The sequence below is a fragment of the Hyperoodon ampullatus genome, assembly GCF_949752795.1.
Source record: "Hyperoodon ampullatus genome assembly, chromosome: 13".
NCBI classification, from domain to species: Eukaryota; Metazoa; Chordata; class Mammalia; order Artiodactyla; family Ziphiidae; genus Hyperoodon; species Hyperoodon ampullatus.
In genome coordinates, this window is record NC_136926.1 from 82,656,878 (window position 1) to 82,682,967 (window position 26,090).

Here is a 26,090-nt window from a genome sequence, read left to right on the forward strand (position 1 = left end):
ACAGAACAAACAAAAAACACAAAACACTGCAAGGAGGGCTTCTAGAAAAATCGTTTTTTGGCACCTACTGAGATGGTGATCTCAGGCTACCTGTATGAAACAGCATGTGACTTTTTAATTTTATTTATGTATTTTTTGGCTGCATTGGGTCTTTGTTGCTGTGCGCGGGCTTTCTCTAGTTGCGGCGAGCAGGGGCCACTCTTCGTTGCGGTATGTGGGCTTCTCACTGTGGTGGCTTCTCTTGTTGTGGAGCATGGGCTCTAGGTGCGCAGGCTTTAGTAGTTGTGGCACGCGGGCTCAGTAGTTGTGGCTCACGGGCTCTAGAGCGCAGGCTCAGTAGTTGTGGCGCACGGCCTTAGTTGCTCCGCGGCATGTGGGATCTTCCCGGACCAGGGCTTGAACCCCTGTCCCCTGCATTGGCAGGCGGATTCTTTACCACTGCACCACCAGGGAAGCCCCAGCATGTGACTTTTTAATACCCACTGGTTGTTCATGATAATCACTAAGTATGTGAGCACTTTACCCAGAAAAAAGTGGTAGACAGTGTTCATGAACTTGGAGGGAGGGAAGTGAGTATTTCCCTGCGCTGTGGGAGGGGACTGTGGTCTCGTGATGCTCCGCAGCTGAAGCGAGGTGGGGAAAGCAGCCCAGGATGCTCTCCTGTCTTGTGGTCTCTGAAAAGAGGGGAAGTGGTTAAGCCCATGACAGGCTAATGGTGCCTAAACCTTCTCCATAATATTTTAAACTGTGAGTTGGAGCTTAAAAAACATTTCTTTTTTAAAGCTGAGGCCTGTATAACTTTTCAAACTTCAAAATGAGCATCTTTCAAAACAGGCTAATCTGGGTCCGTAATATAATTTGAATATTTACAATATAAAATTATTCAGTCTATTATAGACATATAAGTATAAACAAAATTTCCTTCTAACTCTAATTTCTCAGCAGTCAATGATAGTGTCATCGGTACGATTTTTATCCAGGATGTAATGTCCTGCTGAAGCTATTATGCATCAGTTCCTTAGAAGATGCAAATGTAAACAAACATCTCTTTATGTCAGAAATAGCGAGGTTCCCCCAACCAGATCGCTTCCAAGGCAACTGCAGTTTGTTGCTTGACCAACAGGCAGGAGTCCAGCAAGTCCTGACTCTCTGCTTCTGTCCACACGGAAGAGACTAGCGCCCTGAGGAGAGAGAATTTGAAAAAGGGCTCCCCGTACCATCTTATACTCTTTAGCTCCAATGGGCAAGTCTTCCTTGTGAAAAAAGAAATCAGAAAGAGCTTCATGGTGAAAAGAAAGCTTGCCAACCACTGATGCCAGGGGAGAAGCTGTTTCTTGCCCAATGGCGTGAATGATCTCTTCCAGGCTTCTGTTGTTCCTGGGACACCCCTGGGGCAGACTTGAACTTTTAAGAAACCGTGTTTCCTCGAGAAACCGCATTTCCTCTGCTCTGTCACGAGAACCTAATCTGGCTGTTTAGCTGAGTCAAAGCGTAGGACCCTACAGACAGCTATTTCAAGGCACTGGCTTTCGCTTCTGTCTGGACTGTTTCTTCATCTTTATCCTCAAAATCCTATCCGCTCGTCAGTCTGTGCTCAAATATAGGTTTGTCCCTGAGGCCTGGGAAGGCTTCCTCCCCGTCACTAATTTTCATTCTCTCCTTCCCTCTCTCTCATAGCTACTGATATGTTTCTACCTCATTGTTAAGGAGCAGAGCAAGGGCTTTGGAGGCAGACCTCGGTTCACATCCCTCTCTGAGTCTCACTGCATGGACCTGACGGGCAGCTTTCTCAATTTTATGGGCCTCAATTTCCCATCTATGAAACAGGGAAAATAATGCCAATGTCACCATATTTGTGAAAAATGAGATATGCATATAAATCATTTGGTATAGCATCTACCAAACAGCTGGGCCTCAATAATCTATTATATCCCTCCTTTTTTTTCTTTTTTTTAAATTGAAGTATAGTTAATGTACAATGTTGTGTTAATTTCTACTGTACAACACAGTGATTCAGTTATACATATGTATATATTTTTTATATTCTTTTCCATTATGGTTTATCATAGGATCTGTTTTATTTCCACTTAGCTACTGACTGTTTAATAACATTTTGATTCATGGGTGTTGAGACTGCATCTTAAAAAACTTTGTATCCTCCTGAACCAAAGGTAGTGTCTTGGGTGTATCAGGCAGTCAGTAGGAGTTGTTGAATTAAGCTGCTCAGAAGAGAAACAGAGAAGAAATGAAAGGAGATAAACTTAAAATGGACTAAAGACCTAAATGTAAGATCTGAAACCATAAAACGCCTAGAAAAGAACACAGGTGGAGCACTCTTTGACACAAATTGTAGCAACGTTTTTTGGATCTGTCTCCTAAGGCAAAAGAAATAAAAGCAAAAATAAACAAGTGAGACCTAATTAAATTTAAAAGCTTTTGCCCAGCAAAGGAAACCATCAACAAGACAAGAAATCAACCTACTGAATGGGAGAAGATATTTGCAAATTATATGACCGATAAGGGGTTAATATCCAACATATGTAAACAGATCATATGACTCAACATCAAAAAAAAGGAAACAATTAGAAGATGGATAGAAGGACCGAATAAACATGTTTCCAAAGGGGAAACGCAGATGGCCAACAGGTACATGAAAGGATGCTTACTCACTGATCATTGGGAAAATGCAAATCAAAACCACAATGAGATATCACCTTACACCTGTCAGAATGGCCGTCCTCAAGAAGAACACAAATGACAAATGCTGGAGAGGGCGTGGGGAAAAGGGAACCCCATGCACTGTGGGTGGGGATGTAAATTGGTGCAGCCGCTGAGGAAAACAGTATGGAGGTTTCTCAAAAAAAAAAAGAAAAATAGGAATAGAACTACCATATGACCCAGCAATTCCACTCCAGTGTATATATCTGAAAAAAAGACACTAATTCAAAAAGATACATGCACCCCAAAGTTCATAGCAGCCTTATTTGAAATTGCCAAGATGTGGAAGCAACCTAAGTGTCCATCAACAGAGGAATGGATAAAGAGGATATGGTATATATATACAATGGAATACTATTCAGCCATAAAAAAGGAATGACATGGTGCCATTTGCAGCAACATGGATGGACTTGGAGGGCATTTTGCTGCGTGAAGTGGGTCAGACAGAGAAGGACAGATGCTGTGTGATATTACTTGTACGTGGAGTCTAAAGAATACAACAAACTAGTGAATATGACAAAGGAGAAGAAGACTCATGATATACAGAACGGGCTGCTGGTTACCAGTGGGGAGAGGGAAGCGGGGAAGAGCAGTATCACGGTGGGGGTTAAGAGGTACAAACTATTAGGTATAAAATAAGCTACAAGGATATATTGTACAACACGGGGAATATAGCCAATATTTTATGACAACTTTACATGGAGTATAACCTTTAAAAATTGCAAATCACTCTATTGTATACCTGTAACTTACATAACATTGTACAGCAACTATACTTCATTTAAAAAAAAGGCACATAATCAACATTCTGCATCTTCACTTCGTACTCTTCAATTGAGAAGATAGCAGCAGGTTTCAAGGTCTAAATACCAAGGAGTGTTTTAGACCAGGACTACTGTGTACTGAGCCCTAACAATTCTTATGCTACCTTGTTACCAGAAAGACTCTCGGAGCCACTGTGACCTCACCTAAAAGCCTTAAAATTCTGTCTCCTTTTCTTTTGCTGCGTAGGACATTAGTGGTACGACTGGCACACTTGTTATAAGATCTATAAGATAGATACTGGTAGTATATCAATGCTGATTTCCTGCTTTTGATAGCTGCAATGTGGTAAGGCAGGTATTTGGGCAGAGGGGGTTATTATGTCTGCCACTCACTTTCCGACGCTTCAGAAAAAACATACTGTGCTTAAGACAGAGAGAGACGGATGGAGCAATCGTGATAAAGTGTCAATATTTGGGAATCTCCTTGAGGGCTCTGTGGGTATTCTTTGTACTAGTTTTACAACTTTTCTGTGAGGCTGAAATTATCTCAAAGGAAAGAATTGAAAACAATAGCTCTTTGAGAGTATATGTTTGCATCTTACTTGACCAGGTGAGGGAGTTACCAAACCAAATTATAGTTCTCTCGCTTCTTCCTAAAGGAAATGCTAATTATGTCATTGGCTAAGCCTGATTCAAAACTTTTGAGACAGTCAGCTCTTCAGGGTCTGAGGCATTTCTGCTGCTCACCTGCAGTTTGGGCCCCACCATCCCTTATCCTGCTTGGATGGAGTGTCATCCTGGAGTTTGTTCTACATCGATCAGGGACAAGTACAGAGGCTTTGCTTGACCAGCAATGTCTGAAGTGGGTGCATTCATGGAGCTGGGGGCACGGTCACCTTAGAAAAGATCAGCTTTGACAAACAACGCTTTAACGACACGCTTGCTTAATGGACTAGCAATCGGGCTGGATTGTTTTCCAGAGGACTGGTCAGAACTGTTTGACTCTGTAACAAACTTGTACTTGGGTGGAGGAGGGAGGGGAAGAAATAATGCTATAGATTTATTATATTTTTATGAAGGATAAAAGATAAATATTGGAACAGCTCTTTGCAAAGGCGGACTAAAGTATATGTTTAGTTGTAAATAAAATTGGCTTTTCTGTAATTTTCCTTACAATATTACTAGTCTGTCAGATTTCCCTTCCATAGCAAACAGAGGACTCTGGGAATGACATTAGGAGGTCACTGCAGGCCCCTAAATTGTGGTCCAGCTAGAATTCAAGCATTTCTGCCAGACCCATGGGAGCAGCCTTTTTGATGGGCAGCTCCAGAAAATAAGGGAGAAGAGATTTGAGTGAAACTTGGTGTGATAGAGACACCCCAGATTTGTAGACGAGAGAAGTTCTAATGCAGCTGCCAACGTTCCTCACCCCCGTCCTCATCCATTAAGCTCGGGTCCTCTCCTGCCTTCTCCTCACACACCCTCCACCAGGTGAGGGTTTCACGTCTGGGGACCAAAAGCAGAAAGGCTAATTTTACAGATCTGGGAGTGGCATTGGGAGCATAAGGAAGCACTTTGGGGAACCAACCTAGAAGCGTGACCTAGAGGGTGTGTGTGCGTGCGCACGTGTGTGTGCGTGCGTGTGCTCACGGCGTCATCGGACAGCACAGCGCATCACAGCGTGTGTGCACCGAGGGCCCAGCATGCTGACATCTCAGTGATGCTGGTGAGATCTCAGCCAGGCAGTGACTTTAGCGCAGGGGAGGACTCGACACGCCGGGCACTGGCGCTCTGGGATTCCTACGTGGCATCGCTGCCATGCACCGATGGCATCAAGCAGCTTCATATAACACCAAGCATAGGAAGGGAGCCAGAGCTGAGCAAGTCAGCACGCTGGCAGCTCGGGGATCTGTTCTTGATTACCTGCGAGAGAGACGCCTTCTGGAGATTTGCAATTTTGAGAGAGACTGATCCTGCAGTAACCAGCGCAGGACGAGCAGAGAAATAGCTCATGTACTACTGCTGTAAAAAACCCAAATGAGGGCTTCCCTGGTGGCGTAGTGGTTGAGAGTCCGCCTGCCGATGCAGGGGACACGGGTTCATGCCCCGGTCCGGGAGGATCCCGCGTGCCTCTGAGCGGCTGGGCCCGTGAGCCATGGCTGCTGAGCCTGCGCGTCCGGAGCCTGTGCTCCGCAACGGGAGAGGCCACAGCAGTGAGAGGCCCGCGTACGGCAAAAAAACAAAAACAAAAAAACCCAAATGAAATCCACAATGAACCTACATAATCCACATGTGGGTTAATTGGCAGATCATTTGCATTTCTTACCTTGCTAACTTATAAGGATTGTTATTTTTTTAATCTCAATTTAAATATATACATTAAAATAAATTTTATTTGATTGCCCCAATCGTACTCTAACCTGATATTCGTCAAAGCAATGCAGAGATTCTGAATCTGGGGTGCACATCAGAATCACCTGGAGAGCTGTAAAAATACATATGCCTCGATCCCATCCTGAGAAAGTCAGATTTCAAGATTTGGGATGAAACCAACATAGCTATAGTTAAAAAAATTTTTTTTGAGGAGATTTTAGGATTCATTTGAGTACTAACAAACAATGTAATCCTGTTACATAATATAAAATGTACAATTATAAATGTATGATACTTATACTCTACTTAGATAAAGCCTATAGTTATGATAAAATGTAACAGGTGAATCATAAAAGGAAATCAAAACTGATTATATAACACTGTCTTGCATTGTATTTCCATTTTTATCCTTTCAAAGGCCTTTACAACCATTATCCTGATTTGTTCCTACAGCAATCGCAAAAGAGGTGTGAAAAGTCTTTGGGCTGTTCCTTGGAAAAGAGACAATGATGGGGATAAGGTAGCAACACAAGGAGAGTCTTACCGGAACGGATCCAGGTAAGTGCGTGTCCCGAGCTTAAACGTGCGGATCTGAACATACTTCTGGTGTTTAGCAGAGATTGCCCAGTAACTACCTGTCTGTTTGTGCTAAACTCTTTTGCAGGAGAATTATAGCCGTTATAGTTAACTGCCTTTTTAGCATTATGCTCTGTAATTTAAAAATATTTCCCAAACCCCTACACCTGTAGCCTCCTGCAGTCTCCGCCTGGCATCTAACATCTTTTGAAATCTATTCCCTTAGGATTCTACTCACAAGAGCATCTGGTCCAGTTCTGCCAGATGGCAACCAACTTGCCCAGGTAATCTCCATTTTCATTAGAAAGTCCAGAACTAATTTAGGGTAACGCTTTGTCCATTTAGTGTACATTAGTCCTTGTTCTTTTAAGATGATTTAGATGTATCCATAGGCCCATCATTTTTCCTGTTAGTTGTCTGGCTGACATAGATACTCTTATCACAGTGCTTGCATGTTACTGAAAATAGAATAGAAATTAAATTTGACTATAATTTATAGATTTGAGGATGAATATTTTTGGATTCAACATATTCATTTCCCACGAATATTTTTTTTTCTTTTTTTTTTTTTTTTGCGGTACGCGGGCCTCTCACTGTTGTGGCCTCTCCCGTTGCGGAGCACAGGCTCCGGACGTGCAGGCTCAGTGGCCATGGCTCACGGGTCCAGCCGCTCTGCGGCATGTGGGATTCTCCCAGACCAGGGCAAGAACCCGCGTCCCCTGCATCGTCAGGCGGACTCTCAACCACTGCGCCACCAGGGAAGCCCTCCCATGAATATTTCTAAGAGAAAAAAAATCAACAGAGATTTTGAACAATGGATATCAGATCAGAACTGCAAGGGAATAATCATCTTGTCATCTTTATTAAATGTTAAAAGCATTTGGCCGAATATAGTTTTGCTTCCATTGGCATTAAAAAGTCATGGCACTCAATTGGTATTATTTTATGTACATAAATCAAAACAATCAAAGATATATGATTATTTGCTACTTCTTTGTATAATCAGCGAAAATTTAATAATTCTACTTTTAAGAGGAAAGGTTAGTATTTCTTTGTAGAAACAATAAAATTAAGTTGCAGATGTAGAGGCATAAGCATACAGTTAAGAGAAATATTGCCCCCTGCCCCCGCATCTGACCCCCGATGAGACCTGCTGATTCTCCCTCCAAATGTCTAGAGCCTGTTTCCTTCTCTCCATCTTCTCAGACGTCGTCTTCCTGGACTACGACCCAAATTCCTCACCACATCTGGGTCTCCCGACTTCTGCTTTTGCTGAATCCCCACCCCATCCATTTATACAACAGGCAAATGATTTTTTTCCCTGTAAATGCACATGGGGTCATGGTTCTTCTCATTCACTGGTTTCCCACTGCACTCGGGATACGTCGGAACTTCTTCAGACCCAGGATTCTCTTTCCTTCTCACTCCCTGTGGACTATCCACGCTGGCTCTGGTGTCTGTGACCCAAAATGCTGACTCACAGCTCTTGGCCTGAATGGTCTTCGGGTGTCCGCTTAAATGTCCCTTCCTCCTAGAGGTCTTGTCTGGTCACTCTGCTCTTTTCTTTCTGAGCCTTTCTCACTATGTGTAATTGTATTTTCACACATTGGTTTGCTCATTTAACACAGCCCCATGAGGGCTGGGATCTCTCTGTTTTTGTCCAGAGCAGTGCGTGAATGAATACCCAAATGTTTCAGGTAAGCGTGGCACTTGGGCAACATGGATGAATCAAAATTACACAACATATCCCAAAACTGGTCCCAATCATCCCCATGGGATTTCCCCAACCAGTTCATTGTAATCTTTTGTCCCTGTGTTTGAGGTGATCTCTATTCTTCTTCACTCTTGCATTACTTTGTTCAACTCTTCTAATCTTAGAATGAAGACATTGCAAATGTTTCTGCCAATACTAATCTCTGCGTTTATTGTCTGCAGTAGAGCATTTAGTTTTTTATTTTTACCAAGAGATGTTATGAGTGTGTGCCTTACCTCTTCAGTTACAGAGTAATTAAAGACATGGTTTTTTCCTTTTCCTTGGCACTGAGCTCTGGGTGAGATTGAATATATATCTATATACCTAGAGATACATATTTGAGGGGATGCATGTATTTTTTATACATGTATTTCTCCCCTCCCTTAATTTCTCTTATTGCTTTTGAATGAGGAGGATCCAAGCTAATTTTTGCATGAAACATATATTTTTAACAAGTGGATTTTTTTTAACATGCTGTAACCATCTGTCAGTCAGTAAGTCTAAAAATCAGATATATTGAAATTAACATTCTTTTAGAAGAAAATGTAGTCATTTCTTGTAAGACCTTTATACCCGCAAAGGGACCTAGGGTACTTTTGCTTCGAAGCAACACTGACCTCCTGTGGCCAGGGAGTCTAATTAAACAGTTTTTCTTTTCTTTTTTTCTTTTTCTTTCTTCTTCTTTTTTAAACCAAGTTTACCTTTCTTTACCAAGTTTTCCTTCTAATAATTTCTCTATCATGGAAATTTTTATTTTCAAGCCACAGAGTTTATTTTACCTTAACTGTGATGGTCTGGTCAATCTATAATTCTCGCTCGCCAAGGCAACAGTGAAGGAGAGACCCTCTTCTGTCACTTGTGGGGCAGGTGCGTGGCTGTAGAGCCTCAAAGTGCAGGAGGTACGGTATTTGGAGTCTGGTCGCTCTAAGTATGTGGTTATTTCCCCCATTTACTGCACTTTTCTCCTATTCCTTCCTTTCAATAAATGGGTCAGTCTTATTTATCTCATGCAAACCTTGGAGTCAGCTCTTCTTTAGTTAGCTAAAGCTCATTATTCTCATGGCCCATCAATTTACTTTTCAAATACCTTGTGTCTGAGTCTCTTCCTCACTTGCACTTTCACCACCTTTGTCTTCAGCTTCCTTGAAGATGACAGTAGCCCCCTGAGCGTCTTCTCTTGATTTTAACTCCCTTTTTTAAAAAAAAATTGAGGCATAATCAACATACGTTATATTAATTTCAGGTGGAAAACATCATGATTCACTATTTGTACACATTGTGAAATGGTCATCACAATGTCTAGTTAACATCCATCACCATCCGTAGTCACAGAATTTTTTTTTCTTGTGATGAGAACTTTTAAGATTTAGTCTCTTGGGCTTCCCTGGTGGCGCAGTGGTTGGGAGTCCGCCTGCCGATGCAGGGGACGCGGGTTCGTGCCCCGGTCCGGGAGGATCCCACATGCCATGGAGCGGCTGGGCCCGTGAGCCATGGCCGCTGAGCCTGGGCGTCCGGAGCCTGTGCACTGCAATGGGAGAGGCCACAACAGTGAGAGGCCCGCGTACCACAAAAAAAAAAAAAAAAAGAATTTCAAAATGTTCATGATCATTTGACAGAGTAATTTTGTGTATATTTGAATCTGATAACAAAAAAATGGGGTTTTGGGGGTAGTCATTGCCTTTTTTTATTCCATGTTCTAGACATCTATTTTTGTTGTATTTTATTGTCTTTTATAGCAACCTTCTTAGGCTGGAAATGAACCAGCCCTTTGCTCCACAAGGTTTGCAGAACACTGTTCTCGTCTAGCCCGCTGGACTAATCCCTCTTCACCATCCTTTTTTAGGGGTTATTTCCTTACTCAAAGATTTCTATACACTTATTTCACAGTGCATCACTTCTAAACTGTCCCTAGGATTTCTAGTGAATTTTAACTTCAGCGTCAGGAAGAAGCTGTCCAATCTTCTTCTCAAGTCAGTCCCTGGGCTCTCAGGGACCTTGTGCAGACGCTCCTTCAGTTCCGTTCTTTCTTTGCTTATATTCCTGAGGTGCCCACACCTTGGATCTAACCTAGCATCCCCTTCTTTCTCTGTGACCCGTCCAAATGGGACCATTGCTTCTAGGTCCCCTACATGTTTACTTCCTGATTGGAGTTTCCTGTTGTCTCAAACCTTAGTCACCTTCCTGTCCAGTCAGTTCCCATGGCAACCATAATGACAGGTCTTACATTTTTGGAGGGCCTCTTTGTGCAGGTGTTGCACCTGTGCTTTCTGTGCAAAATCTCCTGTGATCCTCAGACTAGCCCTTCAGGGTAGTTGCTATCTTCATCCCCATTGTATGGGTGAGGAAACTGAGAAACAAGGTGTTAAGTCTCATTCCCAAGGTTGCAGAGGTTGTAAGAGGTGGAGCGTCCATAACACCAACTCTAAATGGGTTTTGATCTCTCTGCGAGATAAGTATTATGAACCCTCGTTTAGAGAGGGCCACGGAAACTGGTGTGGAATGGAGGTGAACCCATGTCGGTTGTATCAGTTTCCTTGGACTGTTGTAACAACTCATGGCAACCTGGGTGGCTTAAACAACAGGTTTATTGTCTCAGAGTGTTGGAGGTGACAGGTCTGAAGTCAAGGTGTTGAAAGGCTCCTGGAGGCTGCAGGAGGGTCTGCTCCATGCCTCTGTGTCTCCCAGCTTCACGTACCAATAGTTGCCAGCAAGCCTTGCATTCCTTGGCTTGTAGCCGCATCACTGTGATGTCCACCTTCATGTCCACACGACCTTCTCTTCTCTGTCATTGCTCCCTGCCCTTTCTCTTGTAAGGACACCAGTCACTGGATTTAGGATGACCTCCTCTCAAGACCCTTAACTTCATTACAAGTACAAAGACCCAATTTCCAAATAAGGGCACACTCGCAGGTACCCAGATTTTGGGACATGCACATCTCTTTTTGGAGAACATGCTTCAACCCACTACAGGGTTTGTCTAACTACACAACACACATTCTTTCCATGCCATGCTGCCTTGTGTCCATCGCTGTCGTATTTGATGACATGCTCTCCAGACTTGGAGCTGTATGTTTCACAAGGCTTGGTTTTATTTCAACTATTGGTGCTTCAGGACCATGCTTTATACATCATCGGCTGCCCCTCAGTGCCTCCCACAGAGCAGTATGTAAGAAAGTGCTCAGGAGGGAATGGCTGGCATCAGAATGGATGCAAGAGCTGTCCTTGGAATTCTACATCACAGCCACAGAAAGATAATTGACATCTATGGACAAAGCCGTTCTTGGGTGTAAGCACATGAGTGGTATCCCTACACACAAACAAGGAAGCGTGCTGGAAGTTCTGGGGCAGGAACCCATAATTATTGAGCTTCTACTACATACTCAGCCTTGTCACCCATTTTACTTTATTATTACTTGATTCATACTCAGTCCACTAAAGTTCACAGCAGTAGGGGGAAAAAATGAAGCAGCTAAAATAGGTAAATTGCAGTGGATTTGGGGATAGTAGTTTAAGGCTAACAAGACTGAAGAAAACAATTTTTTGTGGCTCATTTTGAAAATCTTGAAAAATCATCGAATCAAGGTATCACAGGTCATATCAATCAAATAAATGCTTTTATTAAAGAGACAAAACTTTGGGACTTCCCTGGTGGCACAGTGGTTAAGAATCCGCCTGCCAATGCAGGGGACACGGGTTTGAGCCCTGGTCCAGGAAGATCCCACATGCCACGGAGCAACTAAGCCCACAAGCCACAACTACTGAGCCCGCATGCCACAACTACTGAAGCCCGTGTTCCTAGAGCCCGTGCTCCACAACAAGAGAAGCCACTGCAATGAGAAGCCTGCACACCGCAATGAAGAGTAGCCCTGCTCACCGCAACTAGAGAAAGCCTGCGTGCAGCAATGAAGATCCAACTCAGCCAAAAATAAATAAATAAATGTATATATATATTTTAAAAAATGACAAAACCTTAGCACTGTGAGAGAAGCTTCACTTTTGTATTGTCACTCCTGGGAAAGCTTTAAAGCTAAATCATAATGAGGCTTATAACTTTTAGTCCTCAAGTTTCAGCAATTCTTTCTTTGGTGACTTCACTTCAGGGCAAGTTAGGAATAGTGGAATTAATTCTGAGCACAACAAAGCTTAACTCAGACTTTCAGAACTCGATTTGCAGTTTAAACCTTCGGTTTTTGTTTGTTTGCTTTTGTTTTTCACCTAGCCCTTGAGAATGTAATGGTAAAAGACAGCACTTTGAACTGAAATGATGTGCAGGGTAATTGGAGCCTGGCTGGTGCGGGCCAGGGGTCCCCGTGAAAGACTCCCCCTGCCATACTCAGCTTTCCAGCTGTTTTTGTTTTGTTTTGTTTGTTTTCTTTCTTTTTTTTTTGCGGTACGCGGGCCTCTCACTGTTGTGGCCTCTCCTGTTGCGGAGCCCAGTCTCCGGACGCGCAGGCTCAGCGGCCATGGCTCATGGGCCCAGCCGCTCCCCAGCATGTGGGATCTTCCCGGACCGGGGCACGAACACGTGTCCCCTGCATCGGCAGGCGGACTCTCAACCACTGCGCCACCAGGGAAGCCCTCCAGCTGTTTTTAAAGTGGGATTGTTCCCCAAAGGGAAGGAAGAGTAAATGTATCTTAAGTGTAATGCTCTGTTGAAAAGAAGCAAAGACTGCCTGTTTTTAAATGACTAAATCTGTGATGAGAAAATAAGATAAGGGAAGGCCGGGTATTCCCTTCGGTTTGCCTGTTTTTATGCGTGATGCTCCATTTCTGGATACATGTTCTTGAGCATATCCTGTTTTAAAATCCCTCCCCTCCTTTGTGAATTGTCCAAGTTCATCCTGATATCCCAGTAGGGTGGAAATGGGAAGATTGTTTCCTTGTGTTATCTGCGTGGCCACGAAAGGGCTCTTGTTGGTTTACCAACAGCGCCCCCTGGTGGCGTTTCTATTCATTTCATCATTCTAAATAGTTTAAAAATCTCAAGGACAAGATGAGGCTAAATTTGACTTATAAACAATATTTTACTTAGGTTTTCGAGTTGTTGATTTAATTACTCTTCTCTCCTGCTGTATCTGTTGGTTCTGCCTTTCTAAGGCGGGGGAACTGGTCTTCGTTATTAAATTTAGGGATGAAGTCTTTGGCTTGGAGTGGACTGGGCCTCAGGTTCACGTAGGGTTCGAACACACATTATTAAGTGAACACTAAGTCAGTGGCAACAGTCTGTGCCAAACCCTTGCACCCGACTTGTTTTTAAACATTTGAGTAATTTAATTCTAAAATACACTTTTTCAAGACTGAAGTATTTTTAGTTGTCGTTATTGTTATTTCAAGGTATAGTACTCCTTTTATCTTTATTTGAACTCAGACTTTTTCACTAACTACTAAAATGTATATCTTGTGCAATACCTTATAAGCTCACACTCCGCTTAAATTCTGTGTGAAATTATTTGGAAATTAAGCTGTTTGAATGAGAAATTCATATATGAGACGTATAGACTCAGCAAATGACAGCTACCCTAGGTTTTACATCTCTTTTTTTAAAAAAAACCCTCCATGTGTTAAGTCAGAGCAATAAAAATCAGAATTAACCCACTTTACATGAGAGGAACATCTGGTTTTGAGCTTTGGTCTGACTCTTGGTATTTTGGTGTTCTCATGACACGGACATTAAAAATGCTGCCTGACAACTTCTTCCTTTTGCTCATCATCTTACTTTCCTATCACTATGACCACTTTTCCATCTGTCTGTCAAGCTTTTGCCTTATTTGAATAATATAGATTAGGCGGTCATTCAGAGGTCATTTAAAATATAGTTTTGCCTAGACTATAGTACATATTTTACTCAGTGACTGCTTAGCTGTAGAAATAATCAGATCTAGGGCAATTATTAGAGGCCCAGGACTTATCTCTGTGTGTGAGTGTGTGTGTGTGCGTGCGTGTGTGTGTGAGCAAGCATGCTTATGTGTATTTAAAAATCATGTTGGGTTTACATGTGTTTTGAATGTATATTCTGAGAAACAATAGAATTTCTTCTAGAAGCAGTAGGTGTCAGTTTCCTTAAACTTCTATCGTCAGTTTCTTTCTCATCTGGGCCATAGTTTTTTAAGTGATAAGTTTTTAAGATTTTAAAGATACTTCAACTTGTATTATCTAGCTCTAGTTACTCTAAGAAGTGCTTTGGACTTGCCCTAGTGTTTTAGTATAATTAGCTATAACACCTACCGTAACCGCTATCTTTCATAGAACATTTAATGTACTATCTGTGACCTTCTGACTTTTGAACTATAAGATTTTGCATCCCTGATTTATAGTCTGTGATGACTGAATTCTTTTATGAAGAAAAATCTTTGAAAGAAATTTCTAGAACTTTATGAAACTTTGGGTCTTCTAACTAGTATAAGCTTTGCTTGCTTGCTTATTTATTTATTTAAATTGTGGTAAAATTCACATAATATAAAATTACCATCTAAACCATTTTTAAGTGTATTCACATTTTTGTGCAACAGATGGCTAGGACTTTTTCCTCTTTTATAAAACTGAAACTATACCCACAACTCTCTCCCTTCCCCACCCCCCCATGTCAGGGCTTTATTCTTTATGGACCTCACAGACGGAGGACCAGGCATGGAGCAGCAGGGCAGTGAGTCAATACGGCAGCTGCTGGGAGAAAGGAGGGAATCAGGTGATGCTAAAAAAAGCCAATTTACATTATAATCAGTCTCTTGCATCCAACTACTCTCCATGGAAAGCAAATTAATCTTATCCTACTGGTTAATATATCTTAACTATTTTTATGAACTCTCCTTCCCTTCTTGTCCCTCAATTTTGCTGATTTTTAATAATCCAATTTCATATATGAGGGAAGAATCCACAGTATGATTTGTGCTAGACAGCTTTGATTTTTTTAAAAAACTTAAATTCAATATTTAAAAGCGCTTTCTAAGAAGTGTTTAAAAATATGAAATACATGGAATCCTGAGGCCTGATGAAAAGAACTTAGGTTTTTTTAACTACTTAGAAGAGAAACAGTCACAGGGACAGTGTCTCTTTTTTGTCCATCTGCCTTTGTGAATGATGGGAGGCTGCTACTTCCATGTTGATAATCCACTGGCCAGTTTTCTTTCTTCTCTTTCTTGAATATGGCTGAATGTATAGCAGCAGCCAATAAATATTTGTTAAAGGATGAAATAAATAAATAGAAAGGACAAGCTATACGAGAGCAGCGAAGTGCTATGGAGAAAGAAGTGCTATGTTCTTGCTTTGGGTACATAACCGGGACCAGGAACTGCATGTCTCCTTCCTCACCCCACTTTCAAACAATAACCCTAAGCAATATATGCTCATATGCCACTGAAGACATGGCACTAGAGGAAGGAATAGAAGGAAGGCTGCATCTGGAGAGGAGCAACTCTAAGAGTTGGGTGGAGGGACTTCCCTGGCGGTCCAGTGGTTAAGACTCTGTGCTTCCAGTGCAGGGGACACGGGTTCGATCCCTGGTTGGGGAACTAAGATCCCTCAAGCTGCTTGGCTTGGCCAAAAAAAAAAAAAAAAGTTGGGTGGAAACAGCAATGGGAGGGAAGGTAAGTCATGCTAGTAACTTCCAGAAACAGTGGGCATGGGAGGGGCAGAGGTGGGAAGTTGTTCATGGAGGGAGAGGTGATAAGAAAGCAAGAAACAGATTGGCTTTTAATGGTCTAAGAACTAGAATGATTGAATAAGTGCACAGAGCAACATGAAAAACAGTCTGCTTCATATTGCTAATTTAAAAAGAAGAGTAAATTACTTCATTCAAAACAAGTGCTTTAAATATAGACAAAATTCCAGCAAATTGAATGGAGCTTTTTTCCTTCTCATTGTGAAAGGTCACAGTGGTTGTAATTCCAATGTCCAATTACCAAGCACCATCAGCACAGCAAAGTGGAATCAACTGAATTTCAATCTCAGGCATTTGCCTCACCTTTAACTAGCTTTGGTATGACTCACTGCTATTTTCTCATCAAAAAGCTAATTTTGGGAGCAAAATGTCAAGAAAAGATGAAAAAGAAGAGCCTGGTTTTGCGAAGGCTGGGATTTTTTTTTTTTTTTGCATTTGGGCTTCACTTCTAAGCTACTTGTCAAGTCAGTCACCGACAGAAGCCTGTCTGATGTTTTCGCTGTGCTCTGAGGAAAGAGAAAAGAGAGAAAGACAAGTGTATTTGTTCATTCCCTAATCTCAAATGTAGGGTAACATTCTGTTCCAGGCGATCCCTAAATTTTGACCTGATGATTCTTCAAAGAAAATGTTCATTTGCACGAGCAGACTTGACATAATGAACATGGAGTCTGGTGGCTCCTTACCCAGTTGTCCTGTAAGAAAAGAAATACTCTTGGTAAGTGAAATCTAGAGAAGGAGGGAAAAAAATAGATTTTCATTCTCTGGCCTGGTATTTCTGCTTTTTTGCTACAAAAGAGGAGCAATATGTTTAGTCCTCTGAATGATCATAACGAAACCATCAGCAAATTCTTTGATCAGGCCATACGAACAGGTGTCCAGGGCAGGGCGGTTTCCCAGAGGCTCTTGGTCTAAGCGTCCTGGTGTTTCAGGAACACTCACATACTGGAACACACTCTGTAGGTCCAGCTAGATCCCTCCCTCCTTGGAAAATCTTATCTTATTGAATCAACACGAAAAATTACAGAATAGTAATCCAATTACCTTTTTATTCTTGAAAAGCCAGACTTCTTATCCAGAAGCCAGAGGCCTTTATCTGTCTTCTGGGACTTTAACCATATTTGCTGTCCTGTTTGACCCTATGTTTAAAGGCTGCCCTTGCCTGTGAGCAAAGATATGAGCTGAGATCTCAGTTATTTTTTTTTTACCGTGTTGTTTCAAGAAATTATTTTGTATTTACGACTGATCTAGTCTACAGATGAACCAGAGGATGGCAATTAAAAAAAAAAATTCCAAACGTTTCAATTTTTTTTTTTCCAGTCTAGACAGTCATTATCAGCTGGTATTAAGAGTGCAAAATAGTAACAAATCCAGAGGGATGTAAAAGGAGGCGCGGCGGGGCTTCCCTCCCCCAGTGCGGTCCCTGCAGCCAGGCCAGTGGTCGGGTTGGCGGGGAGCACCTGACTGCTCACTTTGGGCCCAGCACCCTCTGAGAACAAGCTCCCAGGCAGGAGGGCTCCTCACAAGGTGTGTGTGTTGCTGAGGTGGGGGGGAGCAGCACCTGGGAAGGGGCAAGGGCTGTGTCCCGCCCCAGGCCACTGGCATCTCCACGGCTTGGGGTGGGGGTGTTAGGCGGCTGGAGTGTGCTAACCCTACCCCTCTCCAAACCCAGGTATCTTTCTCCCGCCTTAGTTCTCCTTGGTCCAGTGATTAGCCAAGTTGGACGACCAGGCCCTGTTGGTGACCCCATCTGACCCAAAGTGAGTAGTTGCCATAAGGTATCACATTCTAGCCATGGTGTGGGCTGCAGGCCCCTCGGAGATGCTGGGATCACCGCGGGCTTGTCCTTGCCAAAAAAAACAAAACAAAACAAAAAAACCCAAACAAATGAAAAAACCCATTTTAAGCCACAGAAATCAACCCAAGATGATGCGCATTGATGCTACCGCCCCGAATACACTTTGTCTCCTGAAGGCAACTGACCCCCGAGACAAACAGCCCCTGCACCTCACAATCATTCTGGTCCATCTGCCAAGACCCCTAGCTTGGCCTTGAACCCGCTGGGGCTGTTCGGTGAAAGGCCTACCCCTGCAGCGGTGCTGGGCCACCGGACCCCGGCTGCCTGTCTCTGGTCATGTCCTGCACACACTCCCGGAGGCCTCACCCCACGCGGGGAGGCCCAGTCCCTACTGGCCAGGGTCCGAGTCAGTTACAAGGCCGTCTGCACGGGCGTCACCGAGTCATCGAGAGTGGCTCCCGAGGCCCACGGAGCTTTCCAGACCTGTGCAGAGGACTCCAGGCTGGCTCAGCGGATGCCCCTGCACCCCAGGCGCAGGGAGGGAGGGAAGAAGCGGCGCCAGAAGCCCGCGCCTTAAGGGACAGGACCCGAGGAGGGCCCGGGGCTGCGCGTGGCGACGATGCGGTGCTACAGGTGCTCGGGCCTCGGCGCCGTCCGGGCCAGGCTCTGGCCTGTCCCCGCTGGGCAGACACCCCAGCCGGGCGTGGGTGCGCCCTGGCCCCGGAGCCGCGGGGAGGCCCGGCGGTCAGGAGGGAGCCGCACGGACCTCCAACTGCCCTTGAGTCGCAGACTGAGAGGAGGCCTTGGCTCCCGGCGTCTCCCGGGGTCTCCCGGGGTCGTGTTCACTGTCCCCAGCTGCTGCCGGTTCGCCTCCTTGAGCATCGGGGCGGGGTCCTGGCCCAGGCGGCAGCCCTTCCTGCTCAGGTTCACGCGCGCTTTGTGTTCAGAGCATTTGAGACATCTTCGAGTGGTGTGACTTCTCTGGCAAAGGCGATCTCAAGCCTGGGAAGTGGCCAGCGGAGCTCGTGTTGATCTGTCTTCTTGGAAAACCCCCGTTCTTCATAATTCAAAAAGAGTCATGTACCACAATGTCCACTGCAGCTCTATTTACAATAGCCAGGACATGGAAGCAACATAAGTGTCCATCGACAGATGAATGGATAAAGAAGATGTGGCACATATATACAATGGAATATTACTCAGCCATAAAAAGAAACAAAATTGAGCTATTTGTAGTGAGGTGGATGGACCTAGAGACTGTCATACAGAGTGAAGTAAGTCAGAAAGAGAAAAACAAATACCATATGCTAACACATATATATGGAATCTAAATGTTCTGAAGAGCTTAGATGCAGGACAGGAATAAAGATGCAGACGCAGAGAATGGACTTGAGGACATGGGGAGGGGGAAGGGTAAGCTGGGACGAAGTGAGAGAGTAGCATGGACATATATACACTACCAAATGGAAAATCTATAGCTAGTGGGAAGCAGCTGCATAGCACAGGGAGATCAACTCGGTGCTTTGTGACCACCTAGAGGGGTGGGATAGGGAGGGTGGGAGGCATATGCAAGAGGGAGGAGATATGGGGATATATGTGTATGTATAGCTGATTCACTGTGTTATACAGCAGAAACTAACACACCATTGAAAAGCAATTATACTCCAATAAAGAGGTTAAAAAAAAAAAAGCAACCCGGTTCTTGTCTCGGGTAGGCATGTGCACATGGGAGGGGTGTGGGCAGGAGCGTGCCAGGGCATCTCACCCTCCTGAGTTTCTCCGGTTGTGTAAGGCAATGACAGGACGAGGGATGCAGCCATAGCTCTTGATTCATTCTGTTTATCTGTGTAAAAATACAAATTTGAAGTCCATGCACTATTTTATTCTTTTGAGGAAAAGAGACATGTCTATTGTTTTTGGAGAATATTTTAGGCCACGCAACAAGGCTGAACGTTACAGAATCTGGCCTTTTGTGAAGAGATCAGAGTTATGTTTTTTTTTTTTAAAAAACTTTACCAACTTCATATTCTAATTGCTCAGACATTTTCATACAGGATTAGGGCTGTTTCATTTTGGAATGGAAAATGATATACACCCTCCCCCAATTGTTTCCCTGAACCTTCATCATAACATATTATTTACGACATAGGTGGGAAATGAATCCATCCTCTTTCAAAAAGTTCGGAATGCTTTAGGATAAAGTGTCAAGGATGGAGCTATTTCTTTTGGAAGAAAATCTGGAAGAATATTAAGAATTTAGCCAATTCTTTTCCCTGAATTCGTTTTTCATAAATTCAAGTATAATTTGAATTATAAAAATATGAGTAATATACCAAATGAATTAAAAATCAAACAAAATATTGGGAAAGTATTTGACACAAATTTAATAGCGCAAGTGTGAATTTTCTCAAAATGGTAGAACTCACAAACATTGAAATTTTGCTTTAATCTTGCCTTTAGTTCTTTGTAAAATAATAAATCACATAATTGGATCCAGTAGTCGATTTTTTTCCCCCAGTATCAGATGTTGTTTTAGATGATTAAACTCAGATGAACTAAGACCTGGAGGGCTTTGTTTACCATCACTGGGTTAGTTAGTGGCCATTTAGAGTGACCTCAAAAGCGTGGCTCTGTGGTGTCATTGCCATCTGAGCTTTGTAACTCTGCCTGCACCCAACTGCAAGGGATACTTTTTTGTGTCCACTTGGCTGGGCTAAGGGATGCCCAGAAAGATAGCTGGCAAAACGTTATTTCTAGGGGTGTCTGTGAGGGTGTCTCTGGGAGAGATTAGCATTTGAATCAGTAGACTGAGCAATGCAGATGGGCACCGTCCAGTTGTTAAGGGCCTGAACAGAACACAAAGGCGAGGAAGGGTGAATTCACACTCTCTGCTTGAGCTGGGACGTCCATCTCCTTCTGCCCTTGGACGTCAGTGCTCCTGGTTCTCAGGCCCTTGGAGTCGGACTGAGTTACCTGGTGGGCTTTCCTGGGTCTCCAGCTTGCAGACAGCAGGTCGTGGGACCTCTTGGCCTCTGCAGCCGCCTGAGCCACTTCCCGTAATAACTCTCCCCTTGCGTACATATCTGTACAGATCTGTTGGGTCTCTTTCTCTGGAGAACGCTGACGAATACATTGACAGCCCTCTCCTGCTCATGGTCCTGTCATCACCCCTTATGAAAATGAGGACCCTCACCTTGCCCCTTCTTTTACAATACAGCGACAGTGAGGCCCAACAGCAGTTTAAGAGTGCCTGTGTGAATGAATTTATGAGGCCAGGACGACTGGAAAATATCAGAATGCCGGCTGTGGGTACTGGCTAGATATGAGAAAGGGGATAACAATTGAAAAAATTGAGAACATGGAAAAAAAGTGCGGGAGTTCATAATTTTGACCATACATAGCCTTGTACTATTGACTTAAGTGACAAGTCATGTGTAAAGTGTAAAATTTTTCAGGAAGGAAAAAGCTAGAGAAAATCATTTTTGTTTGTTCTCGGAAAAGTCAAAAATGTGACCGAATGAGGCAGATTAATTACAATATTTTTCAACCCACTCTTAATTGAAAATGACGGCTCCTTGCTGTGGTGGGGTGAGCTATCCATCTGATAAATTGGAGGATTAGGGCGGCTTGCTTTCGGTGTGGTATTTCCTAGTTAACAAATTAGGAGACTCTGAACATATTAACGCTTGAACTTTATCCCCATGAATCTTCAGATAGTTGCCAAATGTTACTAAGAACTTACAAATGAATAAAGAATTCTCAGCTTGTTGTCTTGGAAAATTTTATTTTAATGAATAGACACAGCTCAGAATGTCTATTATCAGCATACAGACACTGCCAAGTTCTTTTCTTGAAATTGCCATCATTTACAAAAGTTTAATCCTTTAATATGAAAATTCCATGTTAAATCTTCATCCACATTAATAACTCACCAGATCTATTAGCACTAGCAAGGCAATGAAGAAATGCAGCAAGTAAGAGTTGTAAGATTTTTCTTCTTTTCGTTCTTTGGGAAAACTTTATGAAAAATACGTTAAAAATAAAATGTAATACATCCGTGCAGCACTTTTTAGTAACCCCCTGTTTGTATTATATTACATCACTTAGTCCTTATGACAGTACCGTATGTTTTGGAGGGTGAGAGTTTATACCACTTTACAAGTGAGGAAATGTGGATTCAAAAGCTTAAATGACCTGATTCAGGGCATACAGGCAGTTAAGTGAAAATTCGGGGTCTGACATCAAGGTTTTTATAGATCCTGGTTCAGCATCCTCTCCATGACACTATGGTGATGCTTTTCCACTTTTAACCATAAACTCTATTTATTTCTTTTTACAAACTATTCATAGTGTTGGAATGCCCATCGCTGCTAGGGATATATGTTGTTGCTTATATATGGACCATAAACCTTGTGAAACAATAAACCAGGTGCATTATTTTGTTATCCCTCTCTGTGCTCCAGGCAGTAATAAATCGCTGTGGATTAGTAGTAATGCTGATTTTACCTGGGATGTTTTTTACAGTACTGTGAGTCTGTGAAGAGACTGAAATGGTTAAAAAAAAAAAAAAAAATGTTACAGGCCGGTAAGGTTTTATTTCAACTACAAGGCTGCTGTAAAGATTGCACTTTGTTTTCCAGTGCTTCCCTTTCCTAGGAATGAGCAATTTATGTGCATTCCGTTTTTGTAGAAGTGACTGCTTCCCTTTGAAAACAGCCCAGTCTTTTTAAGTTAGCGCTCAGTTTGGGGACTGGTGTTAATTCTTTCGCTGGCAGCAGGCCAAGACAGAAGGAACGCGAAGGCTCCCTGGGCTGAAGGTGTAGGGGAGTCTGCCGCATCTGGATCTGGCCAGGCCTCACGCTCGGCAAGGCCAAGTTTACCTTCTAATCACACCATAAGCTAAAATAAGATCAGCCAAAGGAATAGGGTTCTCCCAAGGCCTTAAAACTGGTACTTGACACACAGTCTGGATCTTTGACGTTCTGCCCTGTTGGTAATTTATTCTAGCTAACGAAGTTGAGCTGCTAGCAGCATCCATGCACTTTGCGACTTGGCCTGAGGCAGGGCGTCGCCTCTTTATTATTTTCTGACGTGACTCATCAGGTAGGGGAAGAAACACTTTGCCTCTGTCCTCCTAGCTTTGATAACTGGGTCTTTGGACTAAACTAACAGCGGGCAGATTAACATGAGAAAAGGTACCGAAATGTATTCATTTTTAATATTAAATATGTGGGGAAAGCACAGGGAAAAAAAAGGGAATATCCCAAAAAGCATTGCGATTTGAGAGCATATATACCGTCTATTATGGGAAGGAAGAGGGGCCATTTAGTAACCCACGTCCCCTGCATCGGCAGGCGGACTCCCAACCACCGCACCACCAGGGAAGCCCTGAAATATTTTTAGGAACTGATGTTATGCCAGCATGTAGGACTCGTTACTGATGTCGAGTGTTAGGAGATGCTAGAACGTATTTTAGAGGAAGCTGTTTCCTGATACTGATACTGTTTCCTGGTGCTACTTTTTGTGGGGCTCGTATCTTTCTTAAGAACTCTTTTTATTTTTCTGATTATAAACTGAATATATGCTTTTTATAGAGTACTTGAAAAATACAGGTAAGTATATCAAAGACAACAAAAATCACCCATTAATTCCACACAAAAAATGTTCACTGTTAATGTATTGGAAGTATTGTGTTTACTACTTTTGAAACACATATGCATATGTAATATAATATTTCAGACGTACCACATATAGAGATTTTAGATTTTGCTTCTTATTAAACTTCACTGAGATATGATGTTTATACTGTAGTGTCCACCCATTGTAAATGTACAACACAATTAAAAGTAAGTGTGTAGGGCTTCCCTGGTGGCGCAGTGGTTGAGAGTCCGCCTGCCGATGCAGGGGACACGGGTTCGTGTCCCGGTCCGGGAAGATCCCACATGCCGTGGAGCGGCTGGGCCCGTGAGCCATGGCCGCTGAGCCTGCGCGTTCGGAGCCTGTGCTCCGCAACGGGAGAGGCCACAACAGTGAGAGGCCCGCGTACCGCAAAAAAAAAAACAAAAAAAACAAAAAAAACAAGAAAAGAAAAAGTAAGTGTGTAAACTTGTGCAACCATCACAGCTACTCATTTGCGGTTAATTCTTTTACCCACTGCCACTCAATCTAGGCAACCACTGATGTGCTTTCAGTCTTCACAAATTTGCCTTTTCTGGACATTTCAGATAAATGGACTCACACAATCTATAGCCTTTCGTGTCTGTCTTCATGCATTTAGCATACGTTTTTGTCGTAGTGTGTCGTAGCAGGTATCAATAGCTCGTTCATTTTAATCGCAGAATAATAATCCATGGTATTAATCTTCCACTTTTTCTTTATCCATTCACCTGCTTTCGGTTATTGTGAATATTGTTGCCACGAACACTCACACACGTTTGCATTTCTATTGGGTAAAATCCTAGAAGTTGAACAGTTGGGTTGTACAGTACATTTATGTTTAGCTTTTTAAGAAATTGCCAGACAGTTTTCCAAACTGGCTGTGCCATTTCACACCCCCAAAGGCAACATGTGAGGGTTCAAGTTTGTGCATATCCTTGCTGACACTTGTCATCGTCTATCTTATTGACAGTAGCCATCCTCGAGTGTACTGGTCCTCACTGGGGTTTTAATTTGGATTTCCTTAGTGACTAGTACATGCAGCAGCTTTTCATGTGCTCACTAACCGTCTGTGTAGCTTCCACACTGAGATGTTTGTTCACATCTTTTGCCCATTTGAAAAAGTGAATTGTCTTCTTACTATTGAGTTATGAGTTCTTTATTCTGAATGCAATTTCTATTATCAGGCATATGATTTGCAAGAGTTTTTCCCCAGTTTGTGGCTTGGCTTTTCATTTTTTTTACTGCAGAAGTTTTTAATTTTGATGAAGTACAATTTTTTCATTTTTTCTTTTATGGGTTATGCTTTTGATGTTGTATTTGAGAGCTTTTTGCCCATCCCAGGGTCACTACAATGATCTCTTTTGTTTTCTTGTAGAAGTTTGATAGTTTTACCTCTTATCGTTAGATGTATAATCCAGCTTGAATTAATTTTTATGTATGGTGTATGATAAGGGTTTCAGTTTTTTGTTTTTTTGTGTGTGGCTATTCAGTTGTCCCAGCACCGTTTGTTGAAATGCCTGGGCATATTTGTTAAAATTCGATTGACCATGAATGTAAAGGTTTATTTTGGGACTTTCAGTTCTGTTCCATGGATCTGTGTGCCTGTCCTTATGCCAGGACCACCCTGTCTTCTTTACTTGTCTTGATGACTTTGCAGTCATCGTGGAATTGGGTAGTGTAAGTCCTCCAACTGTGTTGTTCTTTTTCAGAATTGTTTTGGCTGTTTTAGGTCCTTTGCATTATAAGAACATACACTTAAGATCAGCTTGTGAATTTCTACCACAAAGCCTGCTTTGATTTTGATAGGGATTTCACAGAATTTACGTATTTATTTTATCAGAGCATTTTCCCATACTTTTATAATTCTGATACTTCTGGCTGGGATAGTTATGGAGGCATTTCTGGGGGCAGGAAGGGAGTTGGGCTAGATTACCTTTCAGTTTCCCTTTTCGTCTTCAAATTCACTCAGTTTTTGCTAGGTGTATTTGCAAGGATATATGGGTCTTTACAATGGAGAGACTGGTGACTATGAACTTGTCAGTTGTTAGGACCTTAGAGTTCTCCCTGGCAGGTCCTAGGGTCACCTGGAGGAGAATGGGTGGCTGAGGCAGTCCTGGAGGCTGGCGATCATGTTGATGTGTCCTTCAGTACCGGGGTGATCACTCCTTAATGCCACCAACAGCGTAGGTTACCAAAGATAACTCTCAAGATGACACAGAGATGTGCCATATTACTCAGCGGGCCAGGCAGGCAGCACTTGCTGACAGGAAGGCATCTGCCAGAATTAGGGGTAAAGAGCATCCCTGCCATTTCCTGACATCAAGATCTGTGGGAGGCATCGCCCAGCCCAGCGCTGATGGGATCCACACATGCAGCACAGGAACGGCTCTCTGGCTTCTCCCAGATCAAATGGTCCACGGTAAGGTTTACAGTCCTCACTGCTGATGTTATAAAGTTAGAGGCAGTGACCTTGGGAGAGTTTGCACTCAATTTAATTTTTATTGTTTCTTGAAATGGGAATTGTGCTCTGCCAGTCAATAAAGCAGTGGGCATCCTGGTGTATAATGGATGTGGATAGACTATTACTTTTTGTTATAGCCGCCTAACTGCAGGGCAGTCCTATTGGGGGGGGTTTCAGAACCACAGGACTCTTGCCAGCCTCAGGGCTAATTCTTTATCCAAGTCAGCGTTAACGCTGTTACATATAACAGGTTATGACTGCTTCAGAAGGAGAGGAAAGTTCCAAGTCCCTGAGGTTTAAAACGTACCAGAAAGGAAAGGAGCTGAGAGAACCAA